At 46.4% G+C, this 14,576-nt stretch overlaps 1 long non-coding RNA gene across 1 annotated transcript; it reads right to left on the reverse strand.

Moving 5' to 3' along the window:
- Positions 1-496: 496 nt before the first annotated feature.
- Positions 497-12,661, reverse strand: LOC310678554. The gene is made up of 3 exons (XR_014511846.1): positions 12,537-12,661; positions 9,325-9,472; positions 497-690 (listed from the first exon to the last, which is right to left on the reverse strand). It is a non-coding gene; the product is annotated as an uncharacterized lncRNA (long non-coding RNA).
- Between the last annotated feature and the right edge of the window lie 1,915 nt (positions 12,662-14,576).

Here is a 14,576-nt window from a genome sequence, read left to right on the forward strand (position 1 = left end):
CATCATTTCCACCTCGGTGTCAAGTTCCCTTCGCTTCCTCCTCGTTATCTGTGACTTGCAGAGCACCAGAAGAGATGGGCTTGCTGCTCAGACTGTTAGGGCTAACAGACGTCTCCAGCAAGAGTTTAGTCGGCTTAGTCAAGAGGGTGACTCAGATGCTGATGTGAGGAGGGAAAAACAAAACAAGCCTCCCTCTCTCTCTAGTAAACCAGCAGGAATGCACCTCTGTAATGAAGACATCACCACCTACTTATTCCGTAAGAATGTAAGGAGAGCCTGCTAGATAGGGTCAGTGGCTCATCATCTAGTCCAGCATCCTCCAAGATGCCCACGGGGGAAGTTCAGCCGTAGAGTGTCTGAGCTAGAGAATACGGAGCTAAGTGGAGCATTGGTCTGACTCTGTATAAGGCAGTTTTGATGTAGGCCTGAGAGCAACAGGACTCTCCAATCCTGACCTTTCCAGCAATGGGTATATTGTGACTGAATATGGTGGCTCGTGGCAGTTAGTAGCTCCTGTTCTCCACGAATTGGTCCAGTCCCCTTTTGAAGCCATTCACATTGTTTGGTGGCCACCACAACATCTTGTGGGAGTGAGTTCCGTAGTTTAACTAGTCCCATCAAAGCAGCCAGTTCACAGCTCAAAGGTGCTCCTTGAAGAGTTGCTGTTTGCCATCAACAGCTACCCTGTCGCTTGAAAAAGAACAATTGGAGATATGACCAGGATTGAACCTGAGGTGTTCTGCATGCAACCTGCCTGCTCTCCCGGTGAGTTATGGGCCTTATCCTGAAAGGCACTCCAATGTCAGACACCCTCTTCTGCAAAAAGAGCGTCCAAGTCCCATGCAGATCAAATTCTTCAACTGGAATTCATTATGCAACTGAAACTAATCTGTGTGATGTGCTTAGATTTCACCATTGGCTCCAATTACCCTCTTCCTGAATCCTTCTCCGCCTTTTTGGCTCAGAGTTCACGGGACCCTGCTCTGGGCCATTATCTGTGAATCATCCACCGACACTCCTCCCCACACCCAGCCCCACTCCCTCCTGCCCTGGCTCACTGAGTCTGCTTCACAGTCTACCACCTCGTTTCTCCAGCTTCCTTGCATACCCCTTTGCTCCTTGTCCCTCATTTAGAGCTCTGTGTTCAGCCTCTTCCATTTGCTCCCACAATTCAATAAGCTTGTCAGCGTCTACTGAATGCAATGAGGACTCAAAGCAAGGAGAAGATGCACAAGGCTTGGGGAACATGCTCAGAATTCAGGGTGATCCCAGGAGGCCCACCCAGCATGGGGAAATGAAACTGGAAACCGAAACCTGTCACAGAATTGTAGAGTTTGAAGATACCCCAAGGGTAATCTAATCCAACCCTGACAATATGTATTATTATTATTTGGTTTGGGACATGAGCTGGAGGGGAGGTTCCAATCCCTCTCACAGCAATTATGCTGTGGAAAAAATCAACAGGGCCATACGCGATACTATGCGGCAAATTGGCGGGTTCTCTATCCCACATCCCACCATCAGGGCAGATAAGGTTGACCTATTCAGGGAGGATGGAGTGCCCCTGACCTCACTGGGTAATGACCTCTGGCTGGCTACCCTTAGGGACTGGGTAGACTACAGGGCTTGATTGGTCCTCAGTTGTGGGACTTGGTGGCGATGCCCTTAGGGCCTCAGGTGGCGGTTTTAGGCCTTGGCAAGGTATCCTTTAGTCTAACATCAAGTTGGGGGGGATGCATTTATGCTCCCTCCCCATGCGGTGGCACATGCAGGGCCCATTAAAGGGCAAAAACCGGGAGTCCCTGGCCCTAGAGCGGCAGCATGTAGATCAAACTCCTGGGACGAGGTCGGTGGAAGGGCATACTGTGTAAGTTTGCGCCTTGCAGTCCCCTCTCACTGAACCTCATCTGCCTGCGTATCCTCAGCCAGACGGGCTGAGAGGGTTGCCTGCCAAGGCCTGTGCCAAGTTTACCACTTCTGAAGCTCAATAAAGTTGTGGCCAATTTGAACCCATACTCTGGTCTCATCTTTTTGGGTAATAGGAGTAGGCACCACAGACAGGGTTTAGCACATGTGCCCGCAAACTTGTCAGCGTCTACAGAATGCAATGGGGACTCAAAACAAGGAGAAGATGCACAAGGCTTGGAGAACATGCTCAGAATTCAGGATGACCCCAGGAGGCCTGCCAAGCATGGGAAAATGAAACTGAAAACCGAAACCTGCCACAGAATCGTAGAGTTTGAAGATACCCCAAGGGTAATCTAATCCAACCCTGACAATATGTATTATTATTATTATTATTATTATTATTATTATTAGGTTTTGGACATGAGTTCATTGCTACCAAGAACAGCATATTGGGGAGGGGTTGCTTGTTCAGTATCTGCAAATATCCACAGGTTGGGCCTTGCAGGTAAGGCAGGCCCACCACTTTGCTATCATTCCAATGACACCCCCCCCCCAAAAAAAAAATATCCCTCCCTCCGCAGACAGCTCCCAAGATCTGAATCAGTAGCTAACTGCCCAGCCTTCTGCCAGGTTGCTAATTTTCTGCTCCCCTCTGGAAAGTGGGGCATAAAAATTACAGCCCATCAGCTGCCAGGGATGAAATATTACTGTGAAATTTTATTTGGATGGGTGGGTGTGCCCGTTCAGCCTTACCCAGCACCGCAGAAAGTCCTGTCCTCTGGAAAACTTTAGACCCTGTGTTAGACTAGGACAGGGGTCAGCAACCTTTTTCAGCCGTGAGCCGGTCCACCGTCCCTCATACCATGTGGTGGGCTGGACTATATTGGGGGGGGGGGAGGAATGAACAAATTCTTATACCCCACAAATAACCCAGAGATGATTTTAAATAAAAGCACACATTCTGTCAGGAGCTCGTCCTACACTCGAGTAGGACCCTGGCAGAGACACATGCCCGACTGGCATGTTCTCTCCCTCCTGGTCGATCGTTTGGGAGCTTCATAAGCTTTCTTCAGCCCGGACATCACAGCAACCTTTGCCAACAGATATTGGCACACTTAGGGATCCGCAAAGTCTTCGCAGCTTGTGTAACAGACCTCAGCAATTCAGCATGTTGGCTAATCTACTTTATTTACATATAAACACACACGGAGCACTGCAACATGGCTCCCTCTCTCTCTAGCATCAGACAGCAAAGAGAAAAAGAACAAAGGACAATAGTTCCACTTCACGGAACAGTTACACAAACATCCTGTCTCCGTCACTTCCCACTCTGTGGAGTCAAAATATGCACCGTCATGTAATAGGCAACAATCCCATGACTGCAATCACGGAGCAGGAATTCTAACACATTCTACTTATGTAAAAACACCAGCCAGGCCCCGCAAATAACCCAGAGATGCATTTTAAATAAAAGGACACATTCTACTCATGTAAAATCACGTGGATTCTCGGACCGTTCCTGGGCCAGATTGAGAAGGCGATTGGGCCACATCTGGCCCACGGGCCTTAGCTTGCCTTCCCCTGGACTAGAACCTGGGAGAGACTAGGGTTCTGTTCCCCCTTGGCCATGAAGCTCACTGGGGTGTATGGCTGTTAGGGAAGGGTAGCACCTCTGGTGGGAGGGGCACAGCACTCCTTCTGGAGTAGTTGTCCGCCTTTGGTACCCCACCCTTCACTCAGCTCTCACCTGTGGCTCCTAGAAGCTGCCAGCATGCGACAATGGCCACACCTAGGGAAAGGCTTTGACTGGCCAGCTAAATCATGTGAAGGCACCCAATGGCTCTCAAACCCTCAGCGAGTTGGGGACTGCATGTGAAGATAGACTCCAGAAGATTCAGCGGACAAGACCAAGAGTGAGTCCCATGGTCAAGAAGGCAGTTTCTGCACGTGCCGTAGAGGGAAGTGAGGGGGAGATGGGGCTCGTCCACCTGGGAAGGGAGCCCATCTAGGAGAAGGAAGACTCTGGTGCTAAGCTTCCACTGTCTTGTGGGATGTCTTCAGGAGAGAAAAAAGGCTAAGGAGTAAACCCTACACAAATCTGGAATGGAGTCCCTAAGGCGGTTGGATGGTGTCTTGTTATGTGGTCTATGGAGGTTCAGGTTAGGGTAAGGTATGGAGTAATGTTGCCAGTGTGGTGTAGTGGTTGAGAGCGGTAGTCTCGTAATCTGGGGAACCGGGTTCGCGTCTCCGCTCCTCCACATGCAGCTGCTGGGTGACCTTGGGCCAGTCACACTTCCTTGAAGTCTCTCAGCCCCACTCACCTCACAGAGTGTTTGTTGTGGGGGAGGAAGGGAAAGGAGAATGTTAGCCGCTTTGAGACTCTTTAAAGGGAGTGAAAGGCGGGATATCAAATCCAAACTCTTCTTCTTATTCTTCCTCCTTCATGGATCACTGAATAACTCAGAGAAGCTATGAGCTATGCTGTGCAGGGCCACCCAAGATGGACAGGTGTATAGTGGAGAGTTTTGACCAAACGTGATCCACCTGGAGCAGGAACCGGCAAGCCATTCCAGTATCCCTGCCAAGAAAACTCCATGGACAAATACAACAGGCATATAAAAGTTATGACGCTGGAAGATGAGCCCCTCAGGTCGGAAGGCATCCAACATGCTACTGAGGAAGAGCGGGGGACAAGTACAAGTAGATTCAGAGCTGATGAAGTGGCTGGGCCAAAGCCGAAAGGTCACCCCGTTTGCAGATATGCCTGGAAGCGAAAGGAAAGTCCAATGCTGTAAAGAAATATATTGTATATGGTGCTGGAGGAGACTCTTGAGAGCCCCATGGACTGCAGGAAGATCAAACCTCTCCATTTTTAAGGAAATCAGCCCTGAGTGCTCACTGGAAGGACAGATCCTGAAGCTGAGGCTCCAAGACTTTGGCCACCTCATAAGAAGAGAAGACTCCCTGGAAAAGACCCTGATGTTGGGAAACATGGAGGGCACAAGGAGAGGGGGATGACAGAGGATGAGAGGGTGGGACAGTGTTCTCGAAGCTAGCAGCATGAGTTTGACCAAACTGCGGGAGGCAGTGGAAGACAGGAGTGCCTGGCGTGCTCTGGTCCATGGGGTCTCGAAGAGTCGGACATGACTAAACAACAACAAATGTTGTGTTCAAAAGGTAATTCAGAGGATTGTTGGGTAGCCATAAAAGGCCTCTAGGGTATGTACCATTTCAGGTGGAAACACAGTAAGAACATTAGAAGAGCCAGCTGGATCAGGCCAATGGTCCATCTAGTCCAACATCCTCTTCTCACAGTGGCCGACCAGATGCCCCAATGGGAAACCCGCCATTTTGTTTGTCTTCTGTGATGTCACCCCATCGCCAAATCTGATGGACACTGTGATGTAGAGTATGTATCTGCTAGAAATACAGTCTACGCAGCATCTCTAGAAATATATACCCTACACTGTGATATCATCATGCTCATTATGTGGTTTCCCGCTCCCAGATTGGCTGGAATCACCCATGTGACTATTACACAGAAGTTTTCGCCGTCCTCTCCATTGGCATCCTTTGCCCTCTGTGTTTGGCCATGACTGGCTTCTGAGTCTCACAATTATTCTTATTATCTAATTATTCTTATTATTCTTAGTTAACCCAAGGTGGATTACAGCTAAAACAGAAACAGCTGGAAAAGGTTGGGGGCAGGGAGCAATCATTAAAAACAGTTTAGCATTAATTTACGCACACATAAAATGAGATCTGTTGTTGTTGTTGTTTAGTCGTTTTGTTGTGTCTGCCTCTTCGTGACCCCTTAGACCAGACCCCAGGCCCTCCTGTCTTCCACTGCCTCCCGCAGTTTGGTCAAACTCATGCTGGTAGCTTCGAGAACACTGTCCAACCATCTCGTCCTCTGTCGTCTCCTTCTCCTTGTGCCCTCCATCTTTCCCAACATCAGGGTCTTTTCCAGGGAGTCTTCTCTTCTCCTGAGGTGGCCAAAGTATTGGAGTCTCAGCTTCAGGATCTGTCCTTCCAGTGAGCACTCAGGACTGATTTCCTTAGAGATCTATAAGCTCTATTAAAACTTAGAAGATAATTACAATGAAAATATGGCAGCACCAGCTCTTTCCTTAAAAGCAGTCAGTTCCCAAAGGCCTGTTGGAACAAGGATGTCTTCAATTGCTGGCAAAACGACATGAAGGAGGGAGGCAGGTTAACTTCTCTCGGCAGAAAGTGTCTGGGAGCAGCCACCAAGAAGCCTCTGTCCCGTGCCACTACCAAGCAGGGCTGTGAGGGAGATGGAACAGAGAGAAAGGGCTTCCCTGAATATCTCTGAGCCTAGACACTTTCGTATGAGGGAATGTGGTCATTCTGATAACCCAGACCTAACCCCCCCTTCTGTTGTTGTTCTTGTTGTTGTTGAGTTTATATTCCACCCTATACCTGCAGGCCTCAGGGCAGTTTACAGAGTAAAATCAAAATATTAAACCGCAAACTCCATAATCACAATAAAAACAACAGGAACCCAATAACACACATTCCTGTGAATGTGTTCCCTGATTGTCTACAGCCAGGTAGAAGGAATTACAAAGGGGAGGAGAACCAATGCCAAAAAAACAGCTGCGGCGGATCAAGAAAACAATAGAAGAAAACAGGAGTGAAAGAAAAGCACATGTTATTTGCAACGTCACCACAAAAAGGCGACTTTTCGTCTGAAAATCAAAATGGGAGAACATTTGGTACATACTGGTTTTATCTAATTTATCTTCAAAAGTGCCTAGGATAGGCGTAGGCTTCTGAAATTTCTCACAATTCGCTTGCAGTATTTACATATCAATTATATGTGGGGATTCCCATTTAAGTCTGCGGGTTTTTTCTGGGGGGGGGGGGGAGCTAAGAGAAGGCCCTGCAGTTTTCTGTGCTCCTGAAAAGGGATGAGTGTTTATGGAAATAATCTTGAACAGCAGATAAGAGCGCTGTTTCTTGACTGGGTGTGATTTCCATTCCACCAGAACTGTGGTGGTTTATTAGACAGATGAGAAAGTACAGTTATGCTGGCTTTGACTATGACTTGAGTTGCACGGCTGTGATCACGGCCTCTCATTTAAATTCGTTGCAATCAGATTGGTACAGTTAATGCAGAAATGTGTCCTGTGCGTCAGGTTTTTGCTGATGCTGATCTAAACCGACTTTCTCTATTAACACTCCTCCCAAAATAATAATGGAAACATAGAAGAATACATTGTTATTATCTGTGGAACGCCCTCCCATCCGATGTCAAGGAAATAGACAACCATCTGATTTTCAGAAGACATCTCAAGGCAGCCCTGCATAGGGAAGTTGTCATGTGTGATGTTTCACTGTGGTTTTGCAATTTTGGGGGAGAATCTATCTATCTAGATCAGCGGTTCCCAACCTGTGGGTCCCCAGATGTTGTTGGACTACAACTCCCATCATCCCTGAGCTCTGGCCTTGCTAGCTAGGGGTGATGGGAGTTGTAGTTCAACAACATCTGGGGACCCACAGGTGGAGAAAGGCTGATCTAGATACTTGGACAATAGGAATAGCTTTTTGATTGTAAGAGCTGTTCAACAGTGGAATCGAGTCCCTTGGGAGTGGACTCTCATCCCTTGAAAGTTTTTAAGCAGAGGTTGGATGGTCATCTGCCAAGGATTCTTGCAGGAGGTGGACTAGATGACTCTTGGCAATCCCTTCTGCTCTACAGTTATAGGATTCTAACAGGATCAGCCCAATTGCCCATTAAGTCCAGTGTCCTGTTGCCAAGACACCCGAGCCATAATAATAATAATAATAATAATAATAATACCCCGCCCGTCTGCCTTGGTTTCCCCAGCCACTCTGAGCGGCTTCCAACAAAGTATTAAAATACAGTGGTCTGTTAAACATTAAAAGCTTCCCTAAACAGGGCTGCCTTCAGATGTCTTCTAAAAGTCTAGTAGTTGTTCTTCTCTTTGACATCTGGTGGGAGGGTGTTCCACAGGGCGGTGCCATCACCGAGAAGGCCCTCTGCCTGGTTCCCTGTAACCTCACTTCTTGCAGGCACAGGCACAACCCCCTCTCATGGTTTGACCAAACCATCTAGTCCCTGGATTCCTTTAACGGAATACCCTTCACATAGGGATGGCGAGAGCGTTCTCCCATCCCTATCACCTGAACCAGAGCCTTTCTGCAACCTTACAAATTGTGACACGGGAGGCAAAACCCAAATGGCAACAGCCAATCAGCCAAGTGGGGAAAATTCCTGCCATGCCCCTGTCCCAACGACAGACGACACACGACGGCATAGCAAGGTCAAGCGCAAAGCCCTAAAAGTAGGGAGAGGTGGGCGGGGGTTCCAATGCACGCGTCGAAAGAGGAAGCTCTGGGTCACGTGCATAGGTATATATAGGTCCCTTGATCCGTGTAGCTTGCATCCCATTGGCCTGATTAAGCCCAGCATCGAGGGACCTACCAATAGGGTGTTGCGGTTAAACAATCGTACCCACCCACAACACAGGGTTTGGTTGTCAGGTCTCACCGCAACACGTGCCCTCTTTAAGGGAGGACCCAATTTACCAAAGATGCACCACACTTGTCATTCACAACAGTGGCGCTTGTCAGATTCAACGACGGCACTTGTCATTCACAACAAGAGATAAAGCGTAAGCGTGGTGACTGACGCAAGCATAATAAAAGTTAATTTGGGGGCTAAACTAAATTTGGGGGCGCTGGGCGAATCTTTGCACCCGGGTGGCGTATATGCTAAAGACAGGGCTAGGTTCTACAAAAAAAGGGCACTGCTGGGGGTTGGACTAGATGACCCTTAGGATCCCTTCCAATTCTACATTTCTATAATTTTATGAGAAAGAAGACAACATACGAATCTACAAAACTTTTACAAAATGTGGTCTGCTTTTATTTCATTTGTAGCAAAAGAAGAACATGCTTAGAAACCAAACCGAGACGCACGGAAACGACGCTTTCTAAATTACTAGCTCTTGAGTTAATGTTTTATTTTATTATTGCTATTACAGCTGGACATATCTGGGGTTGTTACGGGTGGGGAGCTGTAACTGATTGCAGGTTTGTCCCTATATTGAAAATTAATGAAAATGAAAAATCCCCCCTCTGGCATAAAATCGGTTTGGTCTCATATTAAGGCCAATGAGTTCAGAACCTCACCTCTGGCCTTCACTCGCATCTATTCTGGGCGTCGGAGAATGATGCCATTGCAACGAGGTCATCCCGAACGAAAGCTAACTCAGTGTTCTCAAAAGCACAGGGTCACATCAGTCAGTCTGGCGAATCAGGAAGCCAGGCCAGGGGCTCTGCCTTCCGGCGATGACTAATGAGGCGGCTGGAACCTCCAATGGAATCCAGCCCAGAGAACGTCTCCCCTTCCCTAGGGTCATTTACCTTCTCCAGTGGCTCCTCAACGTTCCTGAGGATCATTCCAGGTTTGATCACGGCGTCCAAGAAATCAGAGAAGGGAAACTCCAGAAGTTGCCCCATTAGGGCTGGCTAGAAAGGTTTCCCATAGAACCTGAAGCATAACTCCCAGTGGCTGCAAAAAAAAGAAGAAAAAAAGCATTTATTAGTTTTGTTTATTTATTCCCCCCCCCCCCATTCTTATTTCTGGATTTGCTTCTAATTGTGAAATGCCTTAGGACAGGGGAAACTGCATTGATGGTTGCTGGACAGCTTTGAGATTTGCTCTGGGAGAGAGACTGGAATTTAGCATCTTGTAAGATGGCAGGCTGCCTGAACAGCATCACTCCACGCTGCAACATTTTGTCCCAGCTCTTGCTTGTCTTTCAAATACCATTCTAGTGGTTTTCACATCTTCTTGTGGCAATGCAGACAGTGACTTGCAATCTCGATCACACGCAGTCTGTAGTCCGCTGGCAGTAGGAGTACAACATGGGCATGTCTTTAAGTTAACATCTTACATTAAAAACCCGACAGTACCAAACTATCGAAGGCTTTTCACCAAAGCCAGACTAAAGGTCTTTCCTTCTGCAGTGTTGGATGGCAGGTTGAGAGGAGTTCCCTACCAGGACAGACTTTGCTCGTGTGCCCAAGACATCGATTCCATAAAACATATTTTGTTGCACTGTGCAAAATATGAGCGAGCCAGGGCTGAACTGATACTACCCTTGCTGGTACCCTTCCCGGGAAAATCAGAGGCTCACTCTGTCAGGCTCCTATTGGAAGACCGGACAAATGCTAGAACATTAGCAGTGGCAAAGTTTTTAGCAGTGGTTGCAAGAACCAATAATCCCTATATTCTGAACAAAATGCTTGTTTAACCTGGAGGTAGGCTGTCTGAATTGTGTATTGCTTTGTAACGATTTGTTGGGTCTCTGGACCATAATAAAGATGATGATGATGATGTGGCAATGAGTTCTCCTATTGTGCATTGTGCAAAGGGCAGGAATAAAAATGTAACAGTCATGCAAATAATTGTTTCCCCTTTCTGGAGATTTATTACCGGTATATAATCATTTTCTTTCTTTCTTTCTTTCTTTCTTTCTTTCTTTCTTTCTTTCTTTCTTTCCTTCTTTCCTTCTTTCCTTCTTTCCTTCTTTCGCTTCTCTCTGTCCTTTGATCCCCTGGGAGCGCTGTTCATCTGTTTCCTGTACAGATACACTTCGGCAGTTTTTGGATGGGGAAAATCTAAACAATACTCATAAGTGAGATCAAAAAGTTTTCTAGAACTCCCAAGCATATTGCAAGCTGCCCTACACTGAATCAGATTGTTGGTCTTAGTATTAGTATTAGCTTAATATTATTTATCCTTAACTGGCAGCAGTTTCTCTCCTAACACTAGAACTTGCGGACATTCAATGAATCTGAAGTCTGGAAGATGCAGGACAGATTAAAGCAAAGACTTCTTCACGCAGCGCAGAGTTAAAGTATGGAACTCCCTGCCACAGGAGGCAGTGATGGCCACCAAGCCTTTAAAAGAAGATTGGACAAATTCATGGAGGAGGAGGAGGAGGAGGAGGAGAAGGAGGAGGAGAAGAAGAAGAAGAAGAAGAAGAAGAAGAAGAAGAAGAAGAAGAAGAAGAAGAAGAAGAAGGAGGAGAGGAGTTTGGATTTGATATCCCGCCTTTCACTCCCCTTCAGGAGGCTCAAAGCGGCTAACATTCTCCTTTCCCTTCCTCCCCCACAACGAACACTCTGTGAGGTGAGTGGGGCTGAGAAACTTCAGAGAAGTGTGACTGGCCCAAGGTCACCCAGCAGCTGCAGGTGGAGGAGCGGAGATGCGAACCCGGTTCCCCAGATTACAAGACTACCGCTCTTAACCACTACACCACAGAGGCTATTGATGGCTACTCGCTAGGATGGCTGTGCTTCCACCTCCGTATTCCCAGGGAGCCAGATCTTGAAAACATGATGCCAACTGTTTGTCATGTCCAGAACATCAGCAAACTGGTTTTTGGAAGCACCGGTACCTGCAACTTTGATGAGAAAATAGTGTTGGATCAGGCCAATGGCCTACCAGCATCCTTTATTCACAGTGGCCAACCAGATATCCATGGGGAACCCACAAGCAAGGTTCAAGTGGGGGGGGGAGCAAGTTTCAAGTAATAATAATAATAATAATTATCACTATTATTAGTAGTACCTCTCCCTCCCCGGCCAGAGCCGGGCTCAGGGAGGCTAACACCAATAAAATCACAGTAAAAACATCATAGGGGGGAAAGAGAGGGGGGGACCAATTTAAAATGCAGCCTCGTTTTAAAAGTAGCCCATGGATCAAAAGCATAAGGGGAAGGAAACATAAGGGTCAGACTGAGTCCAAACCAAAGGCCAGGTGGAACAGCTCCGTCTTGCAGGCTCTGTGGAAAGATGTCAAGTCCCGCAGGGCCCTGGTCTCTTGTGACAGAGCGTTCCACTAAGTCGGGGCCAGTGCTGAAAAGGCCCTGGCCCTGGTTGAGACCAATCTAACCTCCTTGAGGCTCAGAACTTCCAAACTGTTGTTATTTGTGGACCTTAAGGTCCTCCGCAGGGCATACCAGTACAAGAACAACTCTGGCCTCCTGTGGTTTCCAGCAATTGGTTACATCCCAATAAGTGTTTGTTGTTCTAAGAGCATACACAGTAAAGAAAGAGACCAGAAAGTAGAGGAATATCAAGAAGATTGGAAGAAATTTAAAGACTATTTGAATAAATATTGCAATATTAAAGATTAGTAGCTACTTGAAAGTACTAAATAGGCCTAGGATTAAATTAGGGTTTAAATAATTAAATGAGACATAGAATGTTAAGAAAAGTTAAGAAATTTGATTATAATCGGAATATTGTTGTTGTTTTTTAATAATGATATTGGAAATTCAGATGGAATTAGAGGAAGTCAAGCAATATGTTTATGAAGTTAGAAGTTTAACTAATTAATTAACTTTTATTGTCTATGTGTTTGTGGTTATATTTTTGGTTATTATTTGCTATATTTGTTTTAATTCTTTTTTCTTTTTCTTTTCTTTTTGTTTCATTGGTTCTATAGTATGTGTTGTATTTGTACGAAACTTAATAAATATTATTGGGGGGGGGAATAAGAGTGTACACAGTAAAAGGAAAAGGAAAAAAAAAAACCCTTTATTTCTGTAGATAAAGCTACCAACTGTTTTTATCCCATCCCTTTTCCAAGTTGCTCAGGGTGGCAAACATGGTTTCCCTCCACAGCGCTCTCTGCACAAGCCTGCAAGGATGGCTAGGCTGCAAAATGGTGATAGTTACAAGAGTTTTCCCAAATACGACGACAGCAGTGTGACTGCTACTGGCCCAGAGATGGAAAGACGATAAAGTTCCAACCAGAGATGAATGGATGATGGACTGAGCCGAAATGGTGAAATTGACCTGGAAAATCAGAAACCAAGAAGAGAAGAACTTTAAGAAGAAATGGGGAAAGCTTTCAACATACCGTATTTTCCCATCTATAAGACCCCACAGTGTATTTTGGGGGACTCCAAATTAAGAAAACACTCCTCAGCACTACCCATGTATAAGACGAGCCCCAATTTTAAACCTAATTTTGGGGTTAAAAAAACCCTAGTCTCATACACGGAAAAATACGGTACTTAGGAGAACACTGCAAACAACTAAAAACTTTGGAAGGATTTGAGTAATGCTTGTACAGTGGTACCTCAGGTTAAGTACTTAATTCGTTCCGGAGGTCCGTTATTAACCTGAAACTGTTCTTAACCTGAAGCACTACTTTAGCTAATGAGGCTTCCTGCTGCTGCTGCGCTGCCGGAGCATGATTTCTGTTCTCATCCGGAAGCAAAGTTCTTACTGATCAGATGCTTGGAAACTGTGGCTGGATGGTTACGTGGGAGCCAACTGAAGTTAAATCCTTCAAAGACAGAGGTCCTCTGGCTGGGACGGGACGATATGGGATTGAGGGGGCAACTCCCATCTCTTGCGGGGGTGCAATAAGTGCCAGCACCGTCCGTTAAGAGTTTGGGTGTAATCTTCGATACCTCCCTCTCCATGGAGGCGCAGATTACAGCTATAACAAAGGCGGCATTTTTTCATCTCCGCCAAGCTAAGCAGTTGGCCCCTTATCTCTCTCGCCCTGACCTAGCCACTGTGATCCACGCGACGGTCACCTCCAGACTGGATTATTGTAACTTGCTCTACGTGGGGCTGCCCTTGAGACTGACCCAGAAACTCCAGCGGGTGCAGAATGCCGCAGCGAGACTCCTTACGGGGTCCCTGCCATGGGATCACATTCATCCAGTGCTTTACCAACTGCACTGGCTCCCGGTGGAGTACAGGATCAGGTTTAAGGTGCTGGTTTTAACCTTTAAAGCCCTATACGGCCTAGGACCCTCGTACCTACGGGACCGCCTCTCCTGGTATGCCCCACAGAGGAACTTACGGTCTTCAAATAAAAACATCTTGAAGGTCCCAGGCCACAGAGAAGTTAGGCTGGCCTCAACTAGAGCCAGGGCTTTTTCAGCTGTGGCCCCAATCTGGTGGAACGCTCTGTCACAAGAGACTAGGGCCCTGCGGGACTTGACATCTTTCCGCAGGGCCTGCAAGACAGAGCTGTTCCACAGGCCTTTGGTCAGGGTGCAGCCTGACTCCCTCCTTTGGCAATCTTTACAAAAATTTAGTTTATGTTGCCATCAATTTTGATTTTAATTAATTTTTATAATGTTGCACTATTTTAGTGTTGTTAGCTGCCCTGAGCCCGGCTTCGGCTGGGGAGGGCGGGATATAAATAAAATTTATTATTATTATTATTATTTATTAACCTGAAGCACTATTTCTGGGTTAGCAGAGTCTGTAACCTGAAGCGTATGTAACCTGAAGCGTATGTAACCTGAGGTACCACTGTAATATACAAAGAACTATGGTAAAAATGGATTATTTTCTTAAAATTAGAGAAAATAAGGAAGGCAGTTGAAAAAAAGATTGATAATGGTAACCATGGAAGGGTGGAGGGGAGTTGATGGAATCAGGGAATCCTAAATGATGATGTTGATGTTTAATGTTTGACTGCAAATTTGTTATGTAAAACTCTCTCTCTCTCTCTCTCTCTTGTGTTTTCCCAAATAAAGTTCCTGAAGAACTGAACCTGGGTTCCCACAGACTTCGACCACATCACATCATCACAACGCCTAGAGCCACGATGAACTTTCTAGCTGTTGTGCAAT

This window comes from Podarcis tiliguerta, assembly GCF_965153285.1.
Source record: "Podarcis tiliguerta genome assembly, chromosome: 5".
In the NCBI taxonomy this organism is placed as follows: Eukaryota; Metazoa; Chordata; class Lepidosauria; order Squamata; family Lacertidae; genus Podarcis; species Podarcis tiliguerta.